The sequence below is a fragment of the Panthera pardus genome, unplaced genomic scaffold (genome assembly GCF_024362965.1).
Source record: "Panthera pardus isolate Hobbes unplaced genomic scaffold, ASM2436296v1 HiC_scaffold_2, whole genome shotgun sequence".
Taxonomy (NCBI): Eukaryota; Metazoa; Chordata; class Mammalia; order Carnivora; family Felidae; genus Panthera; species Panthera pardus.
Window position 1 is genome coordinate 92,189,629 of NW_026526765.1, and position 15,241 is coordinate 92,204,869.

The 15,241-nt window shown below is 37.1% G+C and overlaps 1 protein-coding gene across 4 annotated transcripts in view; it reads right to left on the reverse strand.

Annotated features, from left to right (window-relative positions):
- The window catches only part of VCAN (versican), a 110,159-nt gene that overhangs the window by 71,897 nt on the left and 23,021 nt on the right, over positions 1 to 15,241 (reverse strand). The gene's annotated exons all lie outside the window — the stretch shown is intronic.

Below are 15,241 nucleotides of genomic sequence, written 5' to 3' on the forward strand. Positions count from 1 at the left end.
TCACCAGGCCCAATTGGCAGAGAATATGTTCATTATAATTTAACATGTCACAATAAAATATTCCGGAAACGTCAGAGAGTTTGTTAAATTGGTACTTGGACAGCTAACAAAACAATTGGCTGAAATAAATTCAGTGCAAATCAAATGATGCTTTTCACAGTTGAGTACAAATGGCTCAAAGACAGAGGCAGAAGTAGAGAATACCTAAGCTAATCCATCAGGCAGGAGGAATATAAAATGTGGCAGAGAGGAAGAAGCTAAAATATCGATAGTCCATCACTGCAGCAGACGCGGGTCCTGTTTCTGATTCTGTGATATATTAGACAACGGGGACTCTAGAGCTCTCATGATTCGGATCCTCACCTGACTAAATCCAGACGTAACAAGCATTTGTTAAAAATGAATAGAGCCATTACTCTCTCTGAGTGTGCGATAGCGTTCTAAAACAAGAAAAATTAGTCGCGGGAAAAATGGCCAAATCACACATATCAATTTTTGTCACTCTAAATCTAAAATTGCTGCTGAGGAAACTAGGCCAAATCCCTACAAGAGCTATTTGAAGAAGAGAGAGAAAATGACTTTTACCTGACTGAAAAGAGTAAGGTAGACGTGAGAATAGGTTTTTGTCCTTAATTGTCTAGGCTGGCAAGGTCAGTAATCTCAAATCCAAAAATACACTACAGCAACATAAGTTCCTCCTCCCCATTCCTGCACCACCTTCCTCCCTAACAAGCTGTAAAAGCATAAGAGTCACAGTACCAGTTACGTAGCATGTATCAATGATGCTTGTTAAGTGAACGAATTTCAAGTTCTTGCTAAGAAACAAGGTGCTATTTTTCTTCCATCCTTCCCAAGCAGCACATTAAAAACAGCTCACTGAAGCAGACCTTTGGGTATAGCTGCTGTCCAGAACAGCTGATTCATCTCACCTATGGATTTGGCTTAAAGCAACACAGGGAAAGGCAGACAGACCGTGTCTGTGTCCTCCAGTGGCCTCATTCACTTCAAAGGAATGCAAGTGTGAACATGGGCTGCATGCCAATTCGTTTTCCTCCAAGGTAGAACACTTGCATTTGTTATTACAGCTGGAATATCACTCTATTGCCTTAGTTTCCTACGTCCTGACATACTTCGACTTGGAGGCAAAATTTACTGTTCTTTTAAAGTAATAAGAGTGATCAGCCAACCAGAGCAGGGCAAAGAAATGTAACTGATTGAGTAAAACTCTGCTACTCCAAGCAGCAATGTTAGTCTATATGTTGGGGGAAATCAACTTCTCCAAAAATGGCCAGACCAAACGGCTAATGAAAAAAAAATAACAGCACGATTTCATGGGTAACTGGTTTCCCTGTTTTAAACCGCAAACATGTCTGGGGTAATAAAAGAAAGAAAGGTTTCAGAAGATGCTGGTAGGTTACAAAGAGAATTCCCTTATTATTATTAAATTAATAAAGACCTACCCTTATAGAACTTTTCGTATAGAAACTCTTGTTAAATCTGACATTATATCACAATATCAATTATTTAATTCATTTGCAGGATACAATTTCCATCCATCTATCCAATACTCATAAAATAATTATTTTACTGATTTGATTAAATTCTATAATACCTAAAGTCATCTATTTTCCTTTATATGTAGGAATTTTTCCAACACTGCAAAAAAAAAATGTCGAAAAAGATATCACCATGAGGTTTCATTTAACTCAGTTGAAAAAAAAATAGTTAACTAGCATTGAGTTTAGTTTAAAGTGACAATCAAAATAATTCATTTATAAATATATATATATATGGCAAATTGTTTTATTTCAAGATGAGCAAAAGAAAAGAAAAATATTTATTTTAACTCATTTCTAAAAAGTAAATATTTAAGACCTCCTAAATCACGATTTAACATGTTTATGTTATGTTATGTTAACATGTTAACATGTTCATGTTTAACATGAACATTATTTTGCCCACTTCAAAAATCTAATAATATAGTAAAGTATCCACACTACAGAATTATCTTACTGTATCTTGAAGCTGTTAGAATGAACAGTCTATACCAAAAATGAGAAAAATTAACTTATTCAAACTTTTCCCTTCCTATGTATCAACCTCAAAATATTAGGGCCAGGACATCTTATACTTTTTAAAAATATTCCAGAATGTCCTAGCAATAGTTTTATATAGAAACCCAAACCAGAAAAAAAGAATAGGTGAGTCAAAGGGAACGCAGAGTAGTAATTGAACTACTTCATAATACTAAGTGTCTTTGATTCCTAACACACCTATAACTCCAGTCAAGTATTGTTGTATTCACTACATGCCTGTTTGGGTTTTTTTTTTTTAGTTTTTTTCAATGTTTGTTTATTTAAGAGAGACAGAAGAGACAGAGCTTGAGTAGGGAAGGGGCAGAGAGAGAGGGAGACACAGAATCTGAAGCAGGCTCCAGGCTCCAAGCTGACAGCACAGAGCCCGACACGGGGCTCGAACTCATGGACCATGAGATCATGACCTAAGCTGAGGTCAGACACTTGAACTGACTGAGCCACCCACGCGCTCCTATATGCCTAGTTTTAATTAGACAATCCTTTGACATTTCCAACATAATATAAGTGTAGGTAACCTGTTGTTTAAATCAGGAGTAACCTTTTAAAAGCTTATTTTTTTAATGTTTATTTATTTTTTGAGAGAGAGACACAGAGAGAGCAAGTACAAGCAGGGAGGGGGCAGAGAGAGGGAGAGACACAGAATCCAAAGTAGGCTCCAGGTTCTGAGCTGTCAGCACAGAGCCTGATGTGGGGCTCAAACCCACAAACCATGTGATCATGACCTGAGCTGAAGTTGGCCGCTTAACCGACTCAGCCACTCAGGCATCCCTAAAAGTTTATTGTTGAAGATGTGGATCAGAAAGGCTGTTAACTTATGGTCCACGTTCAATGAACATAATTTCCCAAAATGTCTTGTGTCGAAAACTGGTGACCCCTGAGATGTGAGCAGGTGTTCTACAGAAAAGAGGTTGCAAGGACAACTGCATTTAGAAAACAAATACAATTCATATGACAGGTTTTTTCTATGCAAGACTTATCAGAGCATTTAGTATTATAGTATTTATTGATAGTCCCCACAAGGAAGTCATGATGTGTAAACCATTTGATTGGAGAACTTTCTTTTACTCAGAGAATACTAATTAAGTCCATGGATCTGTTTCACAGCATTGTTTTCCAAACTCAGCAAATCCACAGCAAGTATAACTTAGTGTTATGTTTCTGGTTGCCTATGTGTCAACCTGATTTAAGACAGAAGCAAAGTAAACCAGGTAACCAAACAGCATCAAAGCAGGAGCCAAAAAACTAGAGTACAAAGCAAAGGGCACATGAGGTTCATTGCCTCCCAGGGTTGCATCAAAGACTGCCAGTGAGCACAGGAGGCTGGGGAGAGCAGGGAGCCTTGATGAAGCGTCTAAGATGGTATTTAAAAGCTGAACACACAAATTCATTTCTTAAAAAAATATCTTTTGGTGGCACCTGGGTGGCTTAGTTGTTTAAACTTCTGACTCTTGATTTCAGCTCAGGTCACAATCTCACAGTTCATGGGATCGAGCTCCGTGTTGGGCTCTGTGCTAGACAGCAAGGAGTCTGCTTGGGATTCTCCCTCTCCTCTCTCTCGCCCCCTCTCCCTGCTTGTGCTCTTCTGTCTCTCTCTAAAAATAAATAAATAAACATTTTAAAAATATCTTTTTGAAAAAAAGTAAACCAAGAAAGAGCTGATAAAAGCAGCAGGCTTTCTCCTCAATAATAAATTGTAGGCACAGAGCTTTCCCACAGAAAGAAAGCATAGCCCATAGGAAAAAAGAACTGCAGATTCTAAGCTAAACATTGACCACTTTTACACTGAGAAAGCAAGTCAAGATGTTAAGATGTTCAATGTCTCCACTGTCTACTTTCAGTTTTTAAAGCCATAGTCAGGAATTATTTATAGGTCAAATGATGTGCTCTAAACTATAACACAGTGGAATGAAATGAGGCAGATATAAAGCCTGGACCAGTAAGAATAATGTAACTCCAGCCTTGGTCCAAAAATGAATGATCATAAGAGGATGCACCAATACATAAAGTCTGAAGTTCAGAGGTAAAGGCAAATCCAGAACCAAGGTAACAAGACAAAGAGAAAGCAAACATGGGAAATCAAGCAAAGCAACTCAGTGCTTTTACTTAGTTTCTCTCTCTGCAACATGACTTAATTGGTCAGGTTGTAGAAGTTTCCACCCCGAAGGTATCCTAAAGGCACCTTTTTGCCTCTGATGTAGGTAGTAAAATTTCCTTCTGAATCACAGCAGAATTTTGTGAGAGAAAATGCCTATCTTATGAACATAGGACAGGATTGTGTTCTATTTCTACACCTCAATACTTATAACTGAGCCATTTAATGTACTTTAGATTTACTGGATAGTTGCCTTTCTGGAAGGCAAACATACTTGTATAAGTTGAGGATGAGTCAACTGTCTCACTTCTAGAAGTAGCCTCATCAAAGTAGCTACACCTAGAAGATGCTTACTATCAAATTTGTAACTAGAGCACAGATTTGGAAGGTGTTTCTAAATGTTATCCTCCTATGAGAGAATATTTAATTTTTCTTGAAAGAGAGCAAATAAAACATCAAGAAAGAAATATACAAGATGTTTTACATACACAAAACAATACATTACTTACCATAAAATGACAAGTTCATTTAAGTTAGTATAAGTAAGAATTCATTAAGGTGTATACATATATGCTCACATTAGTAACACATAAGATATAACGATGCAGAACAGAGGGTTTCACACATAGTATAATTTACACATCCATTTGAAAAACACATATGCAGTATCTTAATGCGTATTTTTCCAAAATCTCAACTTAAATGTTAACTTAAATTATTCCTGTTATTTTAACTTTCTAGGGATGTCCTAGAAAAAACTGGAAGATACTGCTTGTGAGACTTTAATATCTGGTGACATCCCACAAATTAAATTCACCTTAACTGTGGGAATTAACACCACCAGAAATATTGAGAAAATAAAATACTTTCATTTGACAACTAACTGCTACAAGACTCCCTGGAAATTGGACCATGCGTGTTCTTTTCCCACACTTCTGATTGCTAAATGGACAAGCGGCTTCTTGGCAGACTAAAGAATGACAAAGACTAAAAGGCAAGCGATGAAGAAAACAAATCAAACGTTTAAAATGACCCACATCATTCAAAAGCTAGAGTTTATACCCAGGAGTAACTCAGAAAAATTATTAAAGAGCCGGACCTAGAGCAAAGCTACGATAAGAGTGTTCCCTCTTGCTGACAATTCCTTATGAATACCAAGGAGGAAAAAGGAATTGGCAGGGGCAGGTCATACTCAATTCTCTCCTGGACTAAGCCAACAGAGAGTCAAAGCTGAGATCTCATCAGTTTCCTCACTGGGTATGTTTGCTGGGTAGTGTGATAAATGGTTTTTTTTTCCTGTTTATTTGTGCTCATAACCCTTTTATTGTAAACTGTCCAGTCTGAAAATAAGTACTTATAAACAAATCATGATTCCCTTTACTCATTTGAGAACAGAACTCTCTGTCTTTCACTTTAAGAAAGGTTAAGATTTATCAATGTGACTATATTTCCTCGCTATTTAAGTGAAAATAAGTAATAAATGTATGCAAAGTAGCTACAGTGTGTGAGCTGGAAGTAGCCACATGGGATGAGCTTCTAAATACTGATCTAATAAAACCACTTACGGCAAGTTTCCTGGTGATGAGAGTAAGTTAGCACAATTATTAGCTTTGAAGTTTGGGATTTTTAAGTTTCAAAGGAGGTTTCTCTTTTCTTTTTCTTCCTCTGTCTCTCTCTTGCCCTCTTTCACTCTCTTATTCTTGCTCTCTCTTTTTTGCCTGTGTCTATATAGACATGATCAAAGCATCGAAGACTAATGCTCATTATTCTCTGGGTCACAAAATCCATTGGCTGTATATGCTTGATGAACAGCTAACACACTGCTAAATAATCTTGACGACTGATATTTGAAGGTCATTCAAAGTCACGTCAATTCCCCTGAGATACGCTCTTTCACCTGCACAGAGACCACCCTTCTGTTAATAGTGACAAGCAAACCTCCGAGGCTGCCACCGTCACCTCACTCCATTTCTAGTGGTAGGCAGGCATTATTTCTAATTTGGAGATAATGAGACTGGAAAGCCCGATCAGCACCTTTCAGATTTCTCACTTGTTTTTAGACTGAAGGATAAACATGATGTGGCTTGAGATAAAGCTTTGAACTTTTTAACTTTTAATTAATTATTTAAAACAATTGTCATCCTTTGGCTGTGATCGTTAACATGCTCCAAATCAGATAACATTCATGAGACAAGGAATCTACGTATATGTCAATGCATTATTATACAAGATTTCATGTATATCAATTTGAGACAGGAAGCCTCACTAAAATTTAAACATATTTTTATGGTTTTCAGGATGTCGGATCTCATTCTTTCCTACTGACAGAGCAGTAAGATTTTAATTAGAGTGAGAAAGAGGTTCTGAAACATTTCTGGGTGTCTGAGTCTTCAAAATATATAAGAGATTGAATGTGCTATTTGATTTGACAGGCACAGTATGGCTGCAGGTCTACACAGGCGGATCAGCCTAGTTTGGTTTTTTTTTTTTTTTTTTTTTTTTTTTTTTAACTTTTCACAGCTGAAAGGTAAATGGTCACTGTATTTCCAAAGACATTCTTTTGATTCAGAACTCCAAGAGATCTTGACATCAAAACCTTACAGCAAATGACTGTCACATGCTTCAAGGGGTGTATGACATGACAAGTCTACTTCCTTACAATAAGATCACAAATGAAAGGGACTATATATAGAAAATCCTAAGGATTCTATTAAAAGGTTATTAAAACCGGGGTGCTGGGGTGGCTCAGTTGGTTAAGCGTCTGACTTCGGCTCAGGTCATGATCTCATGGTTCGTGGGTTTGAGCCCTGTGTTGGGCTCTGTGCTGACAGCTTGGAGCCTGGAGCCGGCTTTGGATTCTATGTCTCCCTTTCTCTGCTCCCCCATCACTCATGCTCTTTCTCTCTCTCAAAAATAAATAAACATTAAAAAAAGTTATTAAAACTAATAAACAAGTTCAGCCAAGTTGCATGATACAAGATACATGACCAATATATAAAAATCAATTGCCATTTATATATACTTCCAATAAACAATCAGAAAAAGGAGCAAAGAAAATTCCATTTTCATTTGCATCAAAAAGAATAAAATATTTAGGAGTAAATTCGATAAAAGTACTGCAAAACTTACACTCTGAAAGCTATAAAGTGCTGTTGGAAGAAGTTAAAGAAGGGCTTAAGAAATGGAAAAGCATCCCATATTCATTGATCAGAAGATTTAATATGGTTAAGATGGAATATACCTCAAAGTGATCTAGAGATTCGATGCAATCTCCATCATAATCCCAGCTGGCTTCTTTGTAGAAACTGACAACCTCATCCTAAAATTCAGATGGGAACTCAAGGGACCCAAAATAACTAAAATAATTTTGAAAAAGAACATAGTGGTCCCTCACTTTCCAATTTCAAAATTTACTACAAAGCAACTGTAGCCAAGACAATGGGGTACTGACATAAGTACAGACGTATAAATCTGTGGAATAGAATGGAAAGTCCAGAAATAAATCTGTATGTCTACGATCAGTTGATTTTCAAAAAGGTACCAAGGTCATTAAATGGTGGAAAGAATAGTCTTTTCAACAAATGATGCTGGGACAACTGGATATCCATAAATATAAGAATGAATTTGGACACTTATCTCGCACTACATATAAAAATTAACTCAAAATTGATCAAAATAAGCTTAAAACTTAAAACTTACAAAACTCTTAGAAGAAAACACAGAAGCAAGTCTACATGACTAAGGACTTGGCAGTGTCTTCCTTAGATATTATATTTATAGCACCAACAACCGAAGAAAAATAGATAAATTGGACTTTATTAAAACTGAAAAATTTTGTGCATCACAGGGCCCTACTGAGAAAGTAAAAAGACAACTCACGGAATGGGAAAAAATATGTGCCAACCTTCTGATAAGATATTTGAATCTAGAGTGTATAAATAACCCAACAACAAAAAGACACCCCAATTAAAAATGGGCAAAGGTTCTGAATAGACATTTTTTAAAATTGAGATTTAGCTGACATACATTATATTCATTTCAGGTGTACAACATGATTCGTTATTTGCACATATTGTGAAATGATCACCACAATAAGTCTAGGTAACATCCATCACCATACATAGTTACAGATATTTTTTCTTGTGAAGAGAACATTTACGATTGACTGTCTTAGCAACTTTCAGACATGAAATATATTATTTACTATGGTTGTCATGCTGTACATTACACCCCATGACATTCATTTTACAGCTGGACTGAATAGACATTTCTGTAAGAAAGTATATAAATGGCCAATAAGTACATGAAAAGTTGCTTAACATCATTAGCCATTAGGTAAATACAAATTAAACCCACAATGAGATATCACTGAATACCCATTAGGATGGCTATGATCAAAATTTCAGATAAAAATGAGTGTTGGCAAGAATGTGAAAGAATTATCACATCCATGGCAAGAATGGAAAGAATGTGAAAGAATGTGAAAGAAAATATCAGGACCCTAATATAGTGCTGGTGAGAACTTAAAATGGTGTGGCCATATTGAAAACCAGTCTAACAGTTCCTTGAAAATTTAAAAATAGAGTTACCATTTAACCAAGCAGTTCTAATCATGACAACATAATCAGTAAACAAATCATCACTCAAATAAGAATTAAGGTTCCTCGAAAATTTAAAAATAGAGTTACCATTTAACCAAGCAGTTCTAATCATGACAACATAATCAGTAAACAAATCATCACTCAAATAAGAATTAAGATATTCTTATATGAGAAATCAGAGATTTGCGGGAGCTTGGAGAGCACATCATCCCTTCTTTACTGGTAAGAGCACTGTTGCTCCGCTGGGGAATCTGTGGTTGGCCAAAAGAGTTTACTATAGTGGAATAGGAAACAGGACATATCCAATTATTTAACCTTTCCTCATGGCAAACAGTAGGGTAAAGAAAAAAAACAACAACAATAACTGACAACGATTTCATGAGGATTAACCTAAACAATAATACACCCATACAATAGTTTCCTTCCTTACCCTACCTATGGAGCTATTTCACAGTCAATCTATTGAAATCATTGTAGTGAATGGGGACATCATTTTGCAGAGGTGCTGCCAGTGTGCGATGCTTTGTCACTTTTTTCACTGGCTCTTAGCTATGCTATGCAAACACTTAAGCAGAAAGAACTTGAAGTTCAGTTTCAGACCCTTAGCAAGACATGTTCATTTCCAAAGCCTATGTCAGAAGCCACAGCCCCAGCTATGATCTATGGTTCTGTGAGTTCTTCAGAGAATAAATGAAAAGTTTTCAGCATCTTCTAGCACCAAACCAAAGTAAACCAAAGTGAAGAGGTTCTGTAATCCAGAACCAATATTTGAACCATCCATTGAACCACAGTGTGCGGGAAGCTCTTCTAGCTGACATGGGACTTAAAATTAAAAAAAAAAAAAAAAAAGTTTATTTATTTTGAGAGACAGAGAGAGAGGGAGAGAGGGCACACAACAGGGGAGGGGCAGAGAGAGAGAGGGAGAGAATCCCAAGCAGGCTCTGCCCTGTCAATGCAGAGGCTGACACAGGGCTCAATCTCACAAACTCTGAGACCTGAATCAAAGTCAAGAGTCAGATGTTCAACCTACTGGGGTACCCAGGCACCCCATTGACATAGGACTTTTTAACTGAATAAGGCCAGTATCATGGATTCTTAGACAACTCCCGGCAGTGAAATATTTTGTAGATTACATGCTGTAAATTCCACTGAAATTAAAAGTCAATCTGAGAATCTTCCAGCAGGAAACCACACAATTTCAAGATATGTTATCTGATTTTTGTCCAATCAAAGTCTCCAAAAAAGTCTGAACTAAGATCTGCTCTAAGACCTGTTTAATGACATTTGGGTCTTTCCCTAAATTTTTAGCTTTGCATATCTAAAGGAGATCATATGATAACAAAAAGGAAAAGATTATTTTTTGGTTCTAGGCCAAACACAAGGATGACCTAAAAGAATTAAACAAGTCATGGAGGTGACAGAACTATACTGGACTAAAAAGATTTTTTTATGTTTATTTTTTAGAGAGAGAGAGAGAGATAGCATGAACAGGGGAAGGGCAGAGAAAGGGACAGAGGATCCTAAGCAGGCTCTGTGTTGACAGCTGAGAGCCCTGTGTGGGACTCAAACTCACAAACTGTGAGATCATGACCTGAGCTGAAGTTGGACGCTTAACTGACTGAGCCACCCAGGTGCCCCAGAACTATACTGGACTTTGACATGAGAAAGCAATCTAAAAATGAATGGGTACAAAGGAACCAATCCCAGACAGGATGATTGGCTGGGGTGGCAAGAAAGGGAAATTACTGTAAGAAGTTGAAGAAGAGAAAGTATTTCTAGGAAGGAATGCTTTCTAAGAGACCAGGGAGAAGTGTGAGAGGAACAGTTAGTATCGTGGTGATCCAAAAGGATTAAAAAAAACCCACAAAAACATTATTAGTAAATTTGGTGAACAAGGGGTGCCTGGGTGGCTCAGTTGGTTAAGTGTCTAACTTCAGCTCGGGTCATGATCTCACAGTTCGTGAGTTTGAGCCCTACATCTGGCTCTGTGCTGACAGCTGGGAGCCTAAAGCCTGCTTCGGATTCTGTGTCTTCCTCTCTCTCTGCCCCTCCCCGACTCATGCTCTGTTTCTCTCTCTCTCTCTCTCTCAAAAATAAATAAACATTAAAAAAAATTGGTGAACAAAGTGAAGCACTTTTTTCAAATACAGAAATGGAAAGGTGGTGGTAATTGTATTTGAGAAGAGACAAAATTGGAAGAAATAATGCAATCACCACCAAGTTATTTCTTAAGTAATTATTATGTATCTATTACTGGAATAGGTTCTTCACTGCAATTGAGAGAGGTATAGAAGATGTCTATGGCCTTATCTCTACCATGAGTTACAGAAGTTTTGCAGAAACAAAACTAACAGGTCACATTTTGTATTCAGTGCCTATAAAGCAACTAGAGAACAATTAAATGCCAAGCATGTGGAACTATGAAAAGTGGGAATTCAGAGTAAGAAAATCACAGTGTGAGCTGTAAGAGCCAAAGATGGGCTCTTGGAAGCAGTAAGTTTTCTGGGCATCTGGGCGGCTCAGTCAGTTAAGCATCTGACTTTGGCTCAGGTCATGATCTCATGGTTCATGGGTTCTAGCACCAAGTTTGGCTCTGTGCAGACAGCTCAGAGCCCGGAGCCTGCTTTGGATTCTGTGTTTCCCTCTCTCTCTGTCCCTCCCCTGCTTACGCGCGCTCTCTCTCTCTCAAAAAAATGTAAAAAACGAAGAAGAAAAAGCAGTTAAGTTTTCAGGTACAGGGAAAAGTGGAAGAGCAGAGTGTCAGAAAGCTCATGTTCTCTGAGAGGATCAAAGCAGACCTATGGGTAGCAGCGAGCACAGGATCTTCAGAGGGCCTGTGCACATACCATGTTGGAAAGAGGGAAATAAGTTTGGATTGGTTGTTCTCCATCCAGGTTGGAGGGCTTCATAGATCATGCAGAGTTTATACTTGAGGAGGAAGAGGACAGAAAATTCACTACACGATGCTGAGTACAAGACTAACATAGGAAGAACATGGCCATGGTGTTTGAGTACTTTGATGGTCATCAAACAGGCCCCTTGAAGATCTGCTAAAGGCATAAGGATTATTTGTGAGAACCAATTAGATACAGGAATAATTTCACAAACTAGAAATAGGAGTATGGAATTCAGAAGAAAATTCAGGCCTAAACATGCAAAACTAGAAACTAACATCTTCATTTTCACTTGTTATTTTGGTGTACTTTTGTGCCTCATTCATCCTACAAGGAATATTTTATCTACAATAGAACAAATGTGAAATTAAATTAATGAGGAAATTGTAGCAGTGACAATTTGGGAACCACTAGAATAATGCTAAAGCCTAGAGAGGCATGAAGTTATTCAAGGGGGAAGTGCAAAGCACGGCGAGTCGAGTGAGCACTTCTGGTTTGGAGGTTAATTCAAGAATTCATACATTTATTCAACTCTGTCTATGGAGTCCCTACTATGTGCCAAGGACATAGTGGGGATATACATGGTTCCTTTCCTCCCAGAAGTCACAGTCTTACAGGAGAGAGAGAGGCATAAGCAAACATCGTGGGGGTGGAGGTGCTTATAGTCATACACTCAAGGTTTAGAGATATAAGGGTGATCAAGGTCAACTAGGACTTAGGAAGCAGATATGAGATTAAGGAGAGAGTCCATAAAAATGAAAAGACAACGTGAAATGTGAAAGACACATCAAAGTGCTGGGAACCTTGTGTGGAAGCCAGGAAATCAGAGTGGTAGGGTAATAGTTATTTCAGGTAAAATAATAGCCAAATGGTAGGATTACAAAGAAAACATAGGCCATAGAAGGACAAGATGTAAGTCCCCAAGCAAGAAGATCGTAGGTCAATAATTTGTTGAATGTATGGTTGAGACTGGAAGCATTGATTCAATTGCAAGGAAATTAAGTGGGGTCAACCTTGAAAATGAAAGCAGTTTGACCTCACCTACAACCCTATGATTTATCTGCAAGGAAAATTAAACACCTTTATAAAAGGAAACTTTTCTTACAAGGACCTGCTACCGTAAAGAAATAAAATAAACAGTCGATCTATTAATTTTATTTAAAAGCAAGCAAAGATTCCTTAAGTGGTTGAGTGGGGTTTTTAGATGAAATATTTACATTGTACTCCATTGTTTCCAACATTATGTTATCTAACTTATTTAGGAATTATTTTTTGCTATGATACAAATATTTCCTATCAAACTGCCAATCTTCAGCACAGAAATGCATTAATTCACAAAGCACTTTCAGAATTATTTAAATCTCCCACTAGCAAAGTAGACGTGTTTATGCGCCCATGACCTTCTGTGGGGAATCATATACCAGATTAATTCCTGAACACTGTGACTTAAGAAGCTAAAGTTCTAATCAGAGAATAATTGTTGTAAACAATTTAAGAGGAATAACATACGAATTCTTTTTGCCACTGTACTAATTTTAATTCTTCACTAATGTTCAAGCAACTTATCATATTCAAAATGACTTGACATGAAAGTCACCCTTCTTCATAAAGTGACCCATTCCAGTTATTTTCTATATACCTCAAAGTACCATGGCTCTGACTTTGACAGAGCATTGCACTCAGAACATCTTAGGAAAATTCTAGTTTTAAGAAACTTCCAGAGAAGAAATTTTATAGTCTGTGAGGATTATTTCTGTATTTAGCAGTATTCATTGTCAGAAAAAAATGTCCTTATAGTGAACCTAATTCACAGAGTTGCAAACTTTTTATTTTTTTATGCTAGAAAAAGAGCACACGAGCAGGGGAGAGTGGCGGGGCAGGGAGGAGAGAGAGAGAGAAAGAGAGAATGTTAAGCAGGGTCTAAGGTCAGGGTGGAGCCCAACATGGGGCTTGATCCTACTACCCTGGGATCATGAATCCAGCCACAATCAAGAATCAGATGCTCAACCTCCTGAGCCACTCGGGTGCATCTAAAGTTGCCATTTTAAAGTCATTTCTTCTTTTGATGAATTCAGTGGAAATAAAGAACATTTTGTATATCCATAAGCTATTATTTCTTGAGCACTTACTTTGTGACACACACTGTGATAAAAGATTTACACACTAACTCACTTTATCTTTATACCATGATTAAAAGGTAAGTATTCTCATGGTCTCCATTTCAGAGAAGAAACTGAAACAGAGGTGAAATCTTGTTCAGGATCTCACAACTAGTAAGTGATAGAGCTGGGATGAAGTGGAGGTCCTTCCCGTTCCTTTTTTTTTTTTTTAATCTTTATTTATTTTTAAAAGAGAGAGAGACAGAGTGCAAGTGGGGGAGGAACAGAAAGAGAGGGAGACACAGTATCCAAAGCAGGCTCCAGGTTCTGAACTGTCAGCACAGAGTCTGACGAGGGGCTCAAACCCATGAACTGTGAGTGCATGACCTGAGCCTAAGGCGTACACTTAACCGACTGAGCCACCCAGGTGCACCCCTGTTCTTTTATTACGAGGACCTTAACTACCTCCCAAGACTGCTCTCTCAGCATTCTAGATAACTCTAATCATTTACTTGATTTTCTGAACTGTATAATCATCTCAGCTCTATTCTAAAGCCTCTCAAAGTTTTCCAAACCTACATTTCCAGGAAACACAAATTAAACTTCCTAATAAGGAACCCTCTCAATGTTTCCAAATCTATTTCACCAGGAAACACAGATTAAACTTCCTAATAGATTGTTTTGTGGATCTTAATTTCTAGATTTCCTACTTTAGAATCTTAATTCCATTAATTTCTTAGTAACAGTGTTCTGTTATCGAATCATGGCTAATAAGCCAACACAGTGTCTAGACCATTTCCAAGAACACAACTAATACTGGAATCCTTGCTCATGGATATAGCTAATATAATTGCTATTTTATATTTACAAGGTTTTTTAAGAAATAGAATTGAATATTATGTTCATATGTATAAGTGTGCTACAATCATCTTAGAGTAAGACCCAGAATAGTTTCTTCTCCCCCACATAAACTGGATTGAATAGAGTATAATTATTTGAATTTTTAAAGACATACATACATCAGAATGAATGTGAATTACAAAACAAGAAGAAAAAAAGAGGATTGACAATCCATCAACTAAATATCTCTCGCTTTAAATGACTAAATTAACACAAAATTAATTATCTTTTTAAATTACACTTCATTTTATACTTAATTGACTTTTTCATTAGACCATCTGGAACAATTTGGCTTCTGATCTAAAGCTCCTGCACCTTAGTTCATTATTGGATGTATGTTCCATCACATGCATTCTGAATACATCAATATCTCTAATTTTTACTCCCTCTCACACATATACTTTGCTGTCAAAAATACAATAAAATATAGGTAGTAATTATGATACCCATGAATATAATAATAAATTTCTCTTACGAGGAATTTTGGCTCACCTTCAAATAATCTTTTATCAATGTGGCAATTGAAACATCAGATGTAACTTTAAAGTCAGCTTTCTAC